The sequence below is a fragment of the Pseudophryne corroboree genome, chromosome 4 (assembly GCF_028390025.1).
Source record: "Pseudophryne corroboree isolate aPseCor3 chromosome 4, aPseCor3.hap2, whole genome shotgun sequence".
NCBI lineage: Eukaryota > Metazoa > Chordata > Amphibia > Anura > Myobatrachidae > Pseudophryne > Pseudophryne corroboree.
The window spans coordinates 183,934,265-183,946,547 of NC_086447.1; the positions used below are offsets into that span (position 1 = coordinate 183,934,265).

Consider the following 12,283-nt stretch of genomic DNA (forward strand, 5'->3'; position numbering starts at 1 on the left):
TCGGAGGTATGAGTGTGAGAAGCATTGCGGCTGTTAGGAAGGTTCCTAAATTTACTGTGTCTTTTGTCATTAATGCATGGAACAAAACAGTCACTGCAGGAATGGAGCTCTCCCTAGAAGACCCCTGAAACTGCAACCCAGGGACCGAAGAGTGCGAAATAGGGAGCTGCGGAAAAAAAACAGGGGTCGTTGCATACATACCAGTGCACACGGGTTACAAATGGCCACTAATGTGTCCGTTTCAACAAAAACACTTCGGAGGGAGGCCCAGACACTTGCATATTATGGGCTAGCAGGTGCTCATAAACCTCTAATCACAAAGAAGAAAGCAGCCCAGCGCTTATGACTGTGTAAAGAGCGCAAAAACTGTACAGTGGAACAATGGCAGTGAGTGTTATGGAGTGACGAATCCCAATTTACATTTTTCAGATCAGATGGACGTGTTTAGGTTTGGCGATTGCCAGGAGAATGTCTGATGCCAGAGTGTACAGTACCTACAGTAAAGCATGGAGGGGGTAGCGTTACGCTGTGGGGCTGTTTCAGCTGGTTTGGCATGGGTACATTAGTTATAATGCATGGTCACATTAACTCTGAGAATTATATTTGTATCAGGATGACAATACCACCTGTCATGTTTTTAGGGTGAAGGGGGACTGGTATACAGAAAATTTGGTAACCTGGATAGACTAGTCCAGATCTTAACCCCACTGAGAACCTCTGGGACGAAATGGAGTGAAAGGTGCTTTCTAGGCCGACTTCTTTGTGTTGCAGTTGGTCACTGTACTTAAGGCGTAATGGCAAAGCATACCACCTGCTGTTGTCCAGGAACTTGTGGTCACTTTGCCAAGAAGAATGTCTGCAGTAATCACTGTAGTGTATCTATCTATCTATCTATCTATCTATCTATCTATCTATCTATCTATCTATCTATCTATCTCCTTTTATAATATACTATTTATTTTGATTTATTTTTTTTAATCTGCACAATTAATGGTGTGTTTTTCTGCTTTCTCCTAGTTAACAACATTTAAAAATGGTGGTAACTTTTGGAGAAAGGTTTATCTTCTCCATAAATAGTATAACTGATCACTCCCCAGTGAAACATATGGGGGGCAGTGGGGGAGATGTTTCAAGCAGTGAAAAGTCACATCTCTGAAGAGAAGAGAAATTGTTGACTTCACTACAGTAGTCTCTTATACCCCTTTCACATCGCACAAATAACCCGGTACCGACACGGCATATTGCCGTGTCGAACCGGGTCAGTGTGCGATGTGAAAGCACACTGGCCGATTTAGCGGGTCGCCTGACCCGGTAAATCAACCCGGTAAAAAAGAAGGGTTTTACCCGGGTTGATTACCGGGTCAGGTGCGGTGTGAATGGGAGCCGTGTCGATGCGACACGGTTCCCATTCACAAGATAGGGAGAGGCGGCGCTGGAGATGAGCTCATCTCCCGACGCCGCCTCCACCCCCGCCCCTGCTGCTGCTGCGCGCTCCGTTGTTATGGCAACCGACCCGGTATATTGCCGGGTCGGAAAGCCAGCAGCGGAGGTCAAATGCCGGATCCCACCCGGTAAGTACACGTTTGTCTTACCGGGTAGGATCCGGCATTTGCAGTCTGAATGCAGCATTATTTAAATAGGGGGAGGAGAAAAAACTAGATGACATGCTGGAAAAAAAGAGGCATTTATGTTTACTAAAGTGCCATTAGCCTTTTAGCGTTTGGCTCTGCCATCTTAAGATAGAGTCAGCCGCTGTGGCCTATGGGTTATAGTATCGCTAGAGAGGGTTCATCCAATATTTCTCTATTAGACTGCAGCAGGAGGCGTCTTCAGTAAATAGATGCCTCCTGCCAGCTTCTGTGATCTGCTGCTGCGCCTGAAGATGCAGAACCGCATTACTTGCATGAACATCAGTCATCTGAGTAATCATGGATGGCCAGGCTTTTCACACTGCTGGGGCCAGGAACATCAGGCTGCGGCTCAGGGACCACTGCATGTGACCACTAAGGACATGTGCCCCACCATTGGAGATGTATGTAAATCATAAGGTTTACGTACACCTCGAAATCAGGCCCACTGTTAGGATACATTTTCCCACAAACCAATGTGGAACTGTACACTGTTAACTTTGATTATATCCAACAGTGACCCCCAAATGTAATAAATATTGGGGGCTATTCATCTTCAGTCGCTACTTAGCGAAAAAGCAGATTGGCCGCTTATCGGCTGTCTGCGCATGCGCTGTGTCCGCATCGCACGTGTGTGGGGCTCCGGCATGATGCAATCACATAGTGATTAACAGGTGGCAGGCATTCGTGAGCGGCGTTGCTGGGGAGTGGTGCGGGAAATCCTGGCATGTCATGGCCGTTTTCAGGGCAGCCGGGTAAGGTCACCTGCGTTTCCTGCAACGGGAAACATGGCACCGGTGCCCCTGAATACACAGCCTGGGTGCGTATACAGGGAGCAACCAGTATTCTCCGATGTTTCTCAACTTCTGCGATGCATATCAGATGCGATCGCATCGCAGGGCGGTGCTTCACATGCTGAGCAGCCTGGCCCTGTGCTTAGTATCCCCCAGCATGTTAAATAACCCCCATTGTCCCAAATGTATCAAAAGGAGATAACACCTCTCTCCACCATTTCTGACAGAAAAACATTACCAAAACATAACAAGAGCCACATAGGAGAACCTGCACCCCCCGCATGCACCATGACCCGGCCAGCACCCTCAATCACATCCATCTGCCGCTGCCCGCAGCATTAGCGCTGCCGCTTGCCTGACTCCCTTCTGTCAGCAGTCAGCATTGCTAGCAGAGTCCGGAGCTTGAGCTACGAAGCTTTGCCTTCTAGCTCACCACACGGTGCTCATGTGAGTGTAGAAATGGAGAATCCAGAGCCATAGTGGACTGTGACAGTGAGGCAGTGGCCTGGTGAATCACGGGGAAGGAAAGGGGGGTCAGTGGGGCTCACAAACACACACTGGGCTCAGCGGCAACCTGCATCTATCCTCTGTGCTCCCCACCCAACCTCCCTTACTGTCCACCACTTTGATCATACACTCTCACTGCTCCCTACATTCACACTCACTGCTTCGTGCTCCCACCCTTCCTTACTACTTTCTGCAACAGCCCTACTCACTACTCCCTACATTCACCCTTACTGCTCCCAACACTCACCCTCACTCACTGCTCCCTACACCCTTCCTCACTGTTCCCTGCACTCACTGCTCCCTGCACCCTTCCTCACTGTTCCCTACTTCCACCCTTATTCACTGCTCCCTACACACTTCCTCACTGTTCCCTACATTCACCCTCACTCACTGCTCCCTACACCCTTCCTCACTGTTCCCTGCACTCACCCTTACTCACTGCTCCCTACACCCTTCCTCACTGTTCCGTACATTCACCCTTACTGCTCCCAACACTCACCCTCACTCACTGCTCCCTACACCCTTCCTCATTGTTCCCTGCACTCACTGTTCCCTACACTCACCCTTACTGCTCCCTACACTCACCCTCACTTACTGCTCCCTACACCCTTCCTCACTGTTACCTACACTCACCCTTACTCACTGCTCTCTACAAAAACACTCACTCACTGCTCACTACACCCATCCTTACTGCTTCCTACACTCACTCACCCTCACTCACTACTCCCTACACCCTTCCTTACTGTTCCCTACACTCACCGCCCCCTACACCCTTCCTCACTGTTCCCTACACTCACCCTCACTCACTGATTCCTACACCCTTCCTCACTGTTACCTACACTCGCCCTACTCACTGCTTTCTACAACGACCTTCACTCAGTGCTCCCTACATCCATCCTAACTGCTTCCTACACTCACTCACCCTCACTCACTGCTCCCTACACCCTTCCTCACTGTTCCCTACACTGCTCCCTCACAAATTACACACTACACGCAAATTAAAACCACTACAGTGCTGCTAGATCAGACTAAAGGGGGGTACTCACGGAGCGATCGCTGCTTAAAATCTAAGCAATCTGACTAGATTGCTTAGATTTTAAGCAGCGATCACTCCGTGTGTACCCCTCACAGCGATAGCGATGCGCAGCCCCATGCATCGCTATCGCTGGTGCTAGATTGGCCTGCATGCAGGCCAATCTAGCGGATCGCTTACTTCACCGCTGGGTGAAATGAGCGGTCCTCCGCACACTCAGCAAACATCGCACTCTGCTGATCGGAGGGAGAAATGTGTGCGCAGCGGTTCGCTCAGCACACATCTCTCCCCAAATCGGCTGGTGAGTACTGGCCTTTAGGCATTGAGGGGAGGAGGGGGGGGGGGGGGAGGAATAAACAAAGATATTAGAATAAACAATCATTTATTGTTCTTCAATGTAATAGTTGAATTGTAATGCACCCCACTCCTTATCTTCTCTGCCAAAGTCTGAAAGTAGAAGGACTAGTGTTTTTTAATATCAATAATACTGTGTGGCATAGTGTAAGGGGTACTACTGTGTGGCATTCTGTGTTAAAGGGGAACTACTGTGAGACATACTGTGTATAATGGATACTGCTCTGGCGTACTGTGTATAAGGGTTACACTACTGTTGCGTACTGTGCATAAGATATACTAATGTGTGGCATACTGTGCAGCAGGTGTACTACTGTTTGGTATACTGTGTATACTGGGTACTACGGTGTCGTAACATGAATAAGTGGCACTACTGTGTGATGTAATGTGAATAAGGGGCAGAAATGTGTGGCATGACCAAGCACCTTTCCTGCAAGACCATGTCACCTTTTTTTAACATTGTCCCTATTCAGAATATGGGGGGCGTTTGGGCACCACTGCTCTTTCTGGCATAGGGCACCAAAATGTCTGGTTACGGCTCTGCCAAAATGAAATTAGATTTCTCCTGCAGCACAAAACATTTGGGGCTTATTTATCAATGATTACTGGCGGGCTATCCCCCGGGTGCCCAAAATAATAAGAATCCCCTGGATGTATGTACAGATTTTCAGAGCTGCAGTCTCCTGTTTTCGATCACAAAAGCAGCCCTAATAGGTTCTATAGGCAGACGCTTTTTGTCAATTTACCAAGCTCTGGAATGCGATCTGAAGATGGTGTTAGTCATCCTCTGCAAGAGTAAAGTGTGTACTTTGCCTGATGACCGGCAATCGTGCAAATCGACTAGCAATTTCCCTGGACCATCACAGATTATCAGTACACATTACACAATGTAATGAAGGACAGAACCAGAGCCGTAATTACATGTGTGCCAGGTGTGCCTGGCACACAGCGCAATTGCCCTGAGGGCGCGACTGGTCACATCCCCATTACTTTAGTCAGCTGCATTGTAATGAGTCAAACTGACTCATTACAAGCCACCTGAGCGTGGAGAGGAGGAGCAGCGCCGGAGGCAGGGGAGGAGGAGGGAGAGGGAGGAGGGAGCTGCAGCAGCGCACTGTAATTGGTGGCGGCGCTGCTGCAGCTGTCCCTCTCCTTCCACATAGGCTGGCCACCGCCCCTGTAAATGCTGGGATGATCTTCCCTCATCCCAGCATTCACAGCGGCGGTGGCCAGCCAATGTGGAAGAATAGGGACAGCTGCAGCAGCGCTGCCACCAATTACAGTGCGCTGCTGCGGCTCCCTCCTCTTCCTCCCTCCTCCTCCTCCCCGCCCGGGATCTGCCAGCAGCTGCTGCACGGAGGAGCCTGACTGCCTTAGCCAGCAGGGAGAGAGTAAGTATAAATCATCTATTCTGTCTGTCTGTCTGTCTGTGTGAAAAAGGGGGACTGTTTACCGTTATGTGTAAAAAGGGGGACTGACTGCCGTAATGTGGTAAAAGGGGATGCTGTCTGCCGTAATGTGTAAAAAGGGGGACTGTCTACCGTAATGTGTAAAAAAGGGGACTCTTTCGTAATGTGTAAAAAGGGGACGCTGTCTGCCATAATGTTTACAAAAGGGGACGCTGTCTGCCATAATGTGTAAAAAGGGGGACTGTCTGCCGTAATGTGTAAAAAATAAGAATTTACTTACCGATAATTCTATTTCTCGTAGTCCGTAGTGGATGCTGGGGACTCCGTCAGGACCATGGGGAATAGCGGCTCCGCAGGAGACAGGGCACAAAAAGTAAGCTTTTAGGATCACATGGTGTGTACTGGCTCCTCCCCCTATGACCCTCCTCCAAGCCTCAGTTAGGTACTGTGCCCGGACGAGCGTACACAATAAGGAAGGATATTGAACCCCGGGTAAGACTCATACCAGCCACACCAATCACACCGTATAACTTGTGATCTGAACCCAGTTAACAGTATGACAAACGTAGGAGCCTCTAAACAGACGGCTCACAACAAATAACAACCCGATTTTTTTGTAACAATAACTATGTACAAGTATTGCAGACAATCCGCACTTGGGATGGGCGCCCAGCATCCACTACGGACTACGAGAAATAGAATTATCGGTAAGTAAATTCTTATTTTCTCTAACGTCCTAAGTGGATGCTGGGGACTCCGTCAGGACCATGGGGATTATACCAAAGCTCCCAAACGGGCGGGAGAGTGCGGATGACTCTGCAGCACCGAATGAGAGAACTCAAGGTCCTCCTCAGCCAGGGTATCAAATTTGTAGAATTTTGCAAACGTGTTTGCCCCTGACCAAGTAGCAGCTCGGCAGAGTTGTAATGCCGAGACTCCCCGGGCAGCCGCCCAGGATGAGCCCACTTTCCTTGTGGAATGGGCCTTGACAGATTTAGGTTGTGGCAAGCCTGCCACAGAATGTACAAGTTGAATTGTGCTACAAATCCAACGAGCAATCGTCTGCTTAGAAGCAGGAGCACCCATCTTGTTGGGTGCATACAATATAAGCAGTGAGTCAGACTTTCTGACTCCAGCCGTTCTTGAAATATATATTTTCAATGCCCGGACCACGTCCAACAACTTGGAATCCTCCAACTCGTTAGTAGCCGCAGGCACCACAATAGGCTGGTTCAGGTGAAACGCTGACACCACCTTAGGCAGAAAATGAGGACGCGTCCGCAGTTCTGCCCTGTCCGTATGGAAAATCAGATATGGGCTCTTATATGATAAAGCCGCCAATTCTGATACTCTCCTGGCTGAAGCCAGGGCCAGTAGCATGGTTACTTTCCATGTAAGATACTTCATCTCCACCGATTTGAGCGGCTCAAACCAATGGGATTTTAGAAAATCCAAGACTACATTAAGATCCCACGGTGCCACTGGGGGCACAACCGGGGGCTGTATATGTAGTACTCCTTTTACAAAAGTCTGGACTTCAGGAACTGAAGCCAATTCTTTCTGGAAGAAAATCGACAGGGCCGAAATTTGAACCTTAATGGACCCCAATTTGAGGCCCATAGACAATCCTGTTTGCAGGAAATGTAGGAATCGACCCAGTTGAAATTCCTCCGTGGGGGCCTTCCTGGCCTCACACCACGCAACATATTTCCTCCAAATGCGGTGATAATGTTGTGCAGTCACCTCCTTCCTGGCCTTTACCAGTGTAGGAATGACCTCTTCCGGAATGCCTTTTTCCTTTAGAATTCGGCGTTCAACCGCCATGCCGTCAAACGCAGCCGCGGTAAGTCTTGGAATAGACACGGTCCCTGCTGAAGCAGGTCCCGTCTTAGAGGTAGAGGCCACGGATCCTCCGTGAGCATCTCTTGAAGTTCCGGGTACCAAGTTCTTCTTGGCCAATCCGGAGCCACTAGTATCGTTCTTACTCCCTTTTGCCGTATAATTCTCAGTACTTTTGGTATGAGAGGCAGAGGAGGGAACACATACACTGACTGGAACACCCACGGTGTTACCAAAGCGTCCACAGCTATTGCCTGAGGATCTCTTGACCTGGCGCAATACCTGTCCAGTTTTTTGTTGAGGCGGGACGCCATCATATCCACCATTGGTTTTTCCCAACGGTTCACAATCATGTGGAAGACTTCTGGATGAAGTCCCCACTCTCCCGGGTGTAGATCGTGTCTGCTGAGGAAGTCTGCTTCCCAGTTGTCCACTCCCGGAATGAATACTGCTGACAGTGCTATCACATGATCTTCCGCCCAGCGAAGAATCCTTGCAGCTTCTGCCATTGCTGTCCTGCTTCTTGTGCCGCCCTGTCTGTTTACGTGGGCGACTGCCGTGATGTTGTCCGACTGGATCAACACCGGCTGACCCTGAAGCAGGGGTTTTGCCAGACTTAGAGCATTGTAAATCGCTCTTAGCTCCAGTAAATTTATGTGAAGAGACATCTCCAGGCTTGACCATACTCCCTGGAAGTTTCTTCCTTGTGTGACCGCTCCCCAGCCTCTCAGACTGGCATCCGTGGTCACCAGGACCCAGTCCTGTATGCCGAATCTGCGGCCCTCTAACAGATGAGCACTCTGCAACCACCACAGAAGAGACACCCTTGTCCGTGGCGATAAGGTTATCCGCTGATGCATCTGCAGAAGCGATCCGGACCATTTGTCCAGCAGATCCCACTGAAAAGTTCGTGCGTGGAATCTGCCGAATGGAATCGCTTCGTAAGAAGCCACCATCTTTCCCAGGACTCTTGTGCATTGATGCACAGACACTGTCCCTGGTTTTAGGAGGTTCCTGACAAGTTCGGATAACTCCCTGGCTTTCTCCTCCGGAAGAAACACCTTTTTCTGAACCGTGTCCAGAATCATTCCCAGGAACAGCAGACGTGTCGTCGGGGTCAACTGAGATTTTGGAAAATTCAGAATCCACCCGTGTTGTTGCAGCACTAGTTGGGTTAGTGCTACTCCGTCTTCCAGCTGTTCTCTGGATCTTGCCCTTATCAGGAGATCGTCCAAGTAAGGGATAATTAATACGCCTCTTCTTCGTAGAAGGATCATCATTTCGGCCATTACCTTGGTAAAGACCCGAGGTGCCGTGGACAATCCAAACGGCAGCGTCTGAAACTGATAATGACAGTTTTGCACCACGAACCTGAGGTACCCTTGATGTGAAGGGCAAATTGGGACATGCAGGTAAGCGTCCTTTATGTCCAGGGACACCATAAAGTCCCCTTCTTCCAGATTCGCTATCACTGCTCTGAGTGACTCCATCTTGAACTTGAATTTTTGTATGTACAGGTTCAAAGATTTGAGATTTAGAATAGGTCTTACCGAGCCGTCCGGCTTCGGTACCACAAATAGCGTGGAGTAATACCCCTTTCCCTGTTGTAGGAGGGGTACCTTGACTATCACCTGCTGAGCAAACAGCTTGTGAATGGCTTCCAATACCGTCGCCCTGTCCGAGGGAGACGTTGGCAAAGCAGACTTTAGGAACCGGCGAGGGGGAGACTTCTCGAATTCCAACCTGTAACCCTGAGATACTACCTGTAGAATCCAGGGGTCCACCTGTGAGCAAGCCCACTGTGCGCTGAAATTCTTGAGTCGACCCCCCACCGTTCCTGAGTCCGCTTGTAAGGCCCCAGCGTCATGCTGAGGGCTTTGCAGAACCCTGGGAGGGCTTCTGTTCCTGGGTAGGGGCTGCTTGCTGCCCTCTCTTACCCCTTCCTCTGCCCCGAGGCAGATATGACTGTCCTTTTGTCCGCTTGTTCTATAGGAACGAAAGGACTGCGGCTGAAAAGACGGTGTCTTTTTCTGTTGGGAGGGGGTCTGAGGTAAAAAAGTGGATTTTCCGGCAGTTGCCGTAGCCACCAGATCCGATAGACCGACGCCAAATAATTCCTCCCCTTTATACGGCAATACTTCCATATGTCGTTTGGAATCCGCATCACCTGACCACTGTCGCGTCCATAAACTCCTTCTGGCAGATATGGACATCGCATTTACTCTCGATGCCAGAGTGCAAATATCTCTCTGCGCATCTCGCATATAAAGGAAAGCATCCTTTAATTGCTCTATAGTCAATAAAATACTGTCCCTATCCAGGGTATCAATATTTTCAGTCAGGGAATCCAACCAGACGACCCCAGCACTGCACATCCAGGCTGAGGCGATGGCTGGTCGCAGTATAACACCAGTATGAGTGTATATACTTTTCAGGGTAGTTTCCAGTTCCTATCAGCTGGATCCTTGAGGGCGGCCGTATCAGGAGACGGTAACGCCACTTGTTTCGATAAGCGTGTGAGCGCCTTATCCACCCTAGGGGGTGTTTCCCAGCGCGCCCTAACCTCTGGCGGGAAAGGGTATAATGCTAATAACTTTTTTGAAATTAGCATTTTTCTATCTGGGTTAACCCACGCTTCATCACATACATCATTTAATTCCTCTGATTCAGGAAAAACTACAGGTAGTTTTTTCACCCCCCACATAATACCCCTTTTTGTGGTACTTGTAGTATCAGAGATATGCAAAGCCTCCTTCATTGCCGTGATCATATAACGTGTGGCCCTACTTGAAAATACGTTTGTTTCATCACCGTCGACACTAGATTCAGTGTCTGTGTCTGTGTCTGTGTCGACCGACTGAGGTAAAGGGCGCTTTACAGCCCCTGACGGTGTCTGAGACGCCTGGGCAGGTACTAACTGGTTTGCCGGCCGTCTCATGTCGTCAACTGATTTTTGTAATGTGCTGACATTATCACGTAATTCCATAAACAAAGCCATCCATTCCGGTGTCGACTCCCTGGGGGGTGACATCACCATTATCGGCAATTGCTCTGCCTCCACGCCAACATCGTCCTCATACATGTCGACACACACGTACCGACACACAGCAGACACACAGGGAATGCTCTTATCGAAGACAGGACCCCACTAGCCCTTTGGGGAGACAGAGGGAGAGTTTGCCAGCACACACCCAAGCGCTATAATATATATGGGAACAACCCTATATAAGTGTTGTTCCTTATAGCCGCTTAAATATATAAAAATATCGCCAAAATATGCCCCCCCTCTCTGTTTTACCCTGTTTCTGTAGTGCAGTGCAGGGGAGAGTCCTGGGAGCCTTCCTCACAGCGGAGCTGAGCAGGAAAATGGCGCTGTGTGCTGAGGAGAATAAGCCCCGCCCCCTATTCCGGCGGGCTTTTCTCCCGGAGTTTTAGACATTTGGCATGGGTTAAATACATACATATAGCCTTAATGGCTATATGTGATGTATTCTTTTGCCATAAAAGGTATTATATATTGCTGCCCAGGGCGCCCCCAGCAGCGCCCTGCACCCTCCGTGACCGTCTGGTGTGAAGTGTGTGACAACAATGGCGCACAGCTGCAGTGCTGTGCGCTACCTTCATGAAGACTGAAGAGCCTTCTGCCGCCTGTTTCCGGACCTTCAATCTTCAGCATCTGTAAGGGGGGTCGGCGGCGCGGCTCCGGGACGAACCCCAGGGTGAGACCTGTGTTCCGACTCCCTCTGGAGCTAATGGTGTCCAGTAGCCTAAGAATCCAATCCATCCTGCACGCAGGTGAGTTGAAATTCTCTCCCCTAAGTCCCTCGATGCAGTGAGCCTGTTGCCAGCAGGACTCACTGAAAATAAAAAACCTAAAAAACTTTTTCTAAGCAGCTCTTTAGGAGAGCCACCTAGATTGCACCCTGCTCGGACGGGCACAAAAACCTAACTGAGGCTTGGAGGAGGGTCATAGGGGGAGGAGCCAGTACACACCATGTGATCCTAAAAGCTTACTTTTTGTGCCCTGTCTCCTGCGGAGCCGCTATTCCCCATGGTCCTGACGGAGTCCCCAGCATCCACTTAGGACGTTAGAGAAATAGGATTTTAATACCTACCGGTAAATCCTTTTCTCCTAGTCCGTAGAGGATGCTGGGGATTCCAAAAGGACCACGGGGTATAGACGGGATCCGCAGGAGACATGGGCACACTCTAAGACTTTTACTCGGTGTGAACTGGCTCCTCCCTCTATGCCCCTCCTCCAGACCTCAGTTATAGGAACTGTGCCCAGGGGAGACGGACATTTTGAGGAAAAGGATTTTTGTTAAACTAAGGGTGAGATACATACAAGCTCACACCACAACTGGATTAGCAGGAATACCAGATAACAGTAAGCTGAACATAACCGATACACAACCGTTGTGTAACCGAAAACAACAACCAACAATACAACTGCAAGTAACAGTACGCACTGGGATGGGCGCCCAGCATCCTCTACGGACTAGCAGAAAAGGATTTACCGGTAGGTACTAAAAATAAGAATTTACTTACCGATAATTCTATTTCTCGTAGTCCGTAGTGGATGCTGGGGACTCCGTAAGGACCATGGGGAATAGCGGCTCCGCAGGAGACAGGGCACAAAAGTAAAAGCTTTAGGATCAGGTGGTGTGCACTGGCTCCTCCCCCTATGACCCTCCTCCAAGCCTCAGTTAGGATACTGTG

At 49.5% G+C, this 12,283-nt stretch overlaps 1 protein-coding gene across 1 annotated transcript in view; it reads right to left on the reverse strand.

Moving 5' to 3' along the window:
* Nucleotides 1-12,283, reverse strand: part of DAW1 (dynein assembly factor with WD repeats 1) — a 156,902-nt gene that overhangs the window by 119,627 nt on the left and 24,992 nt on the right. The window lies entirely within an intron of this gene.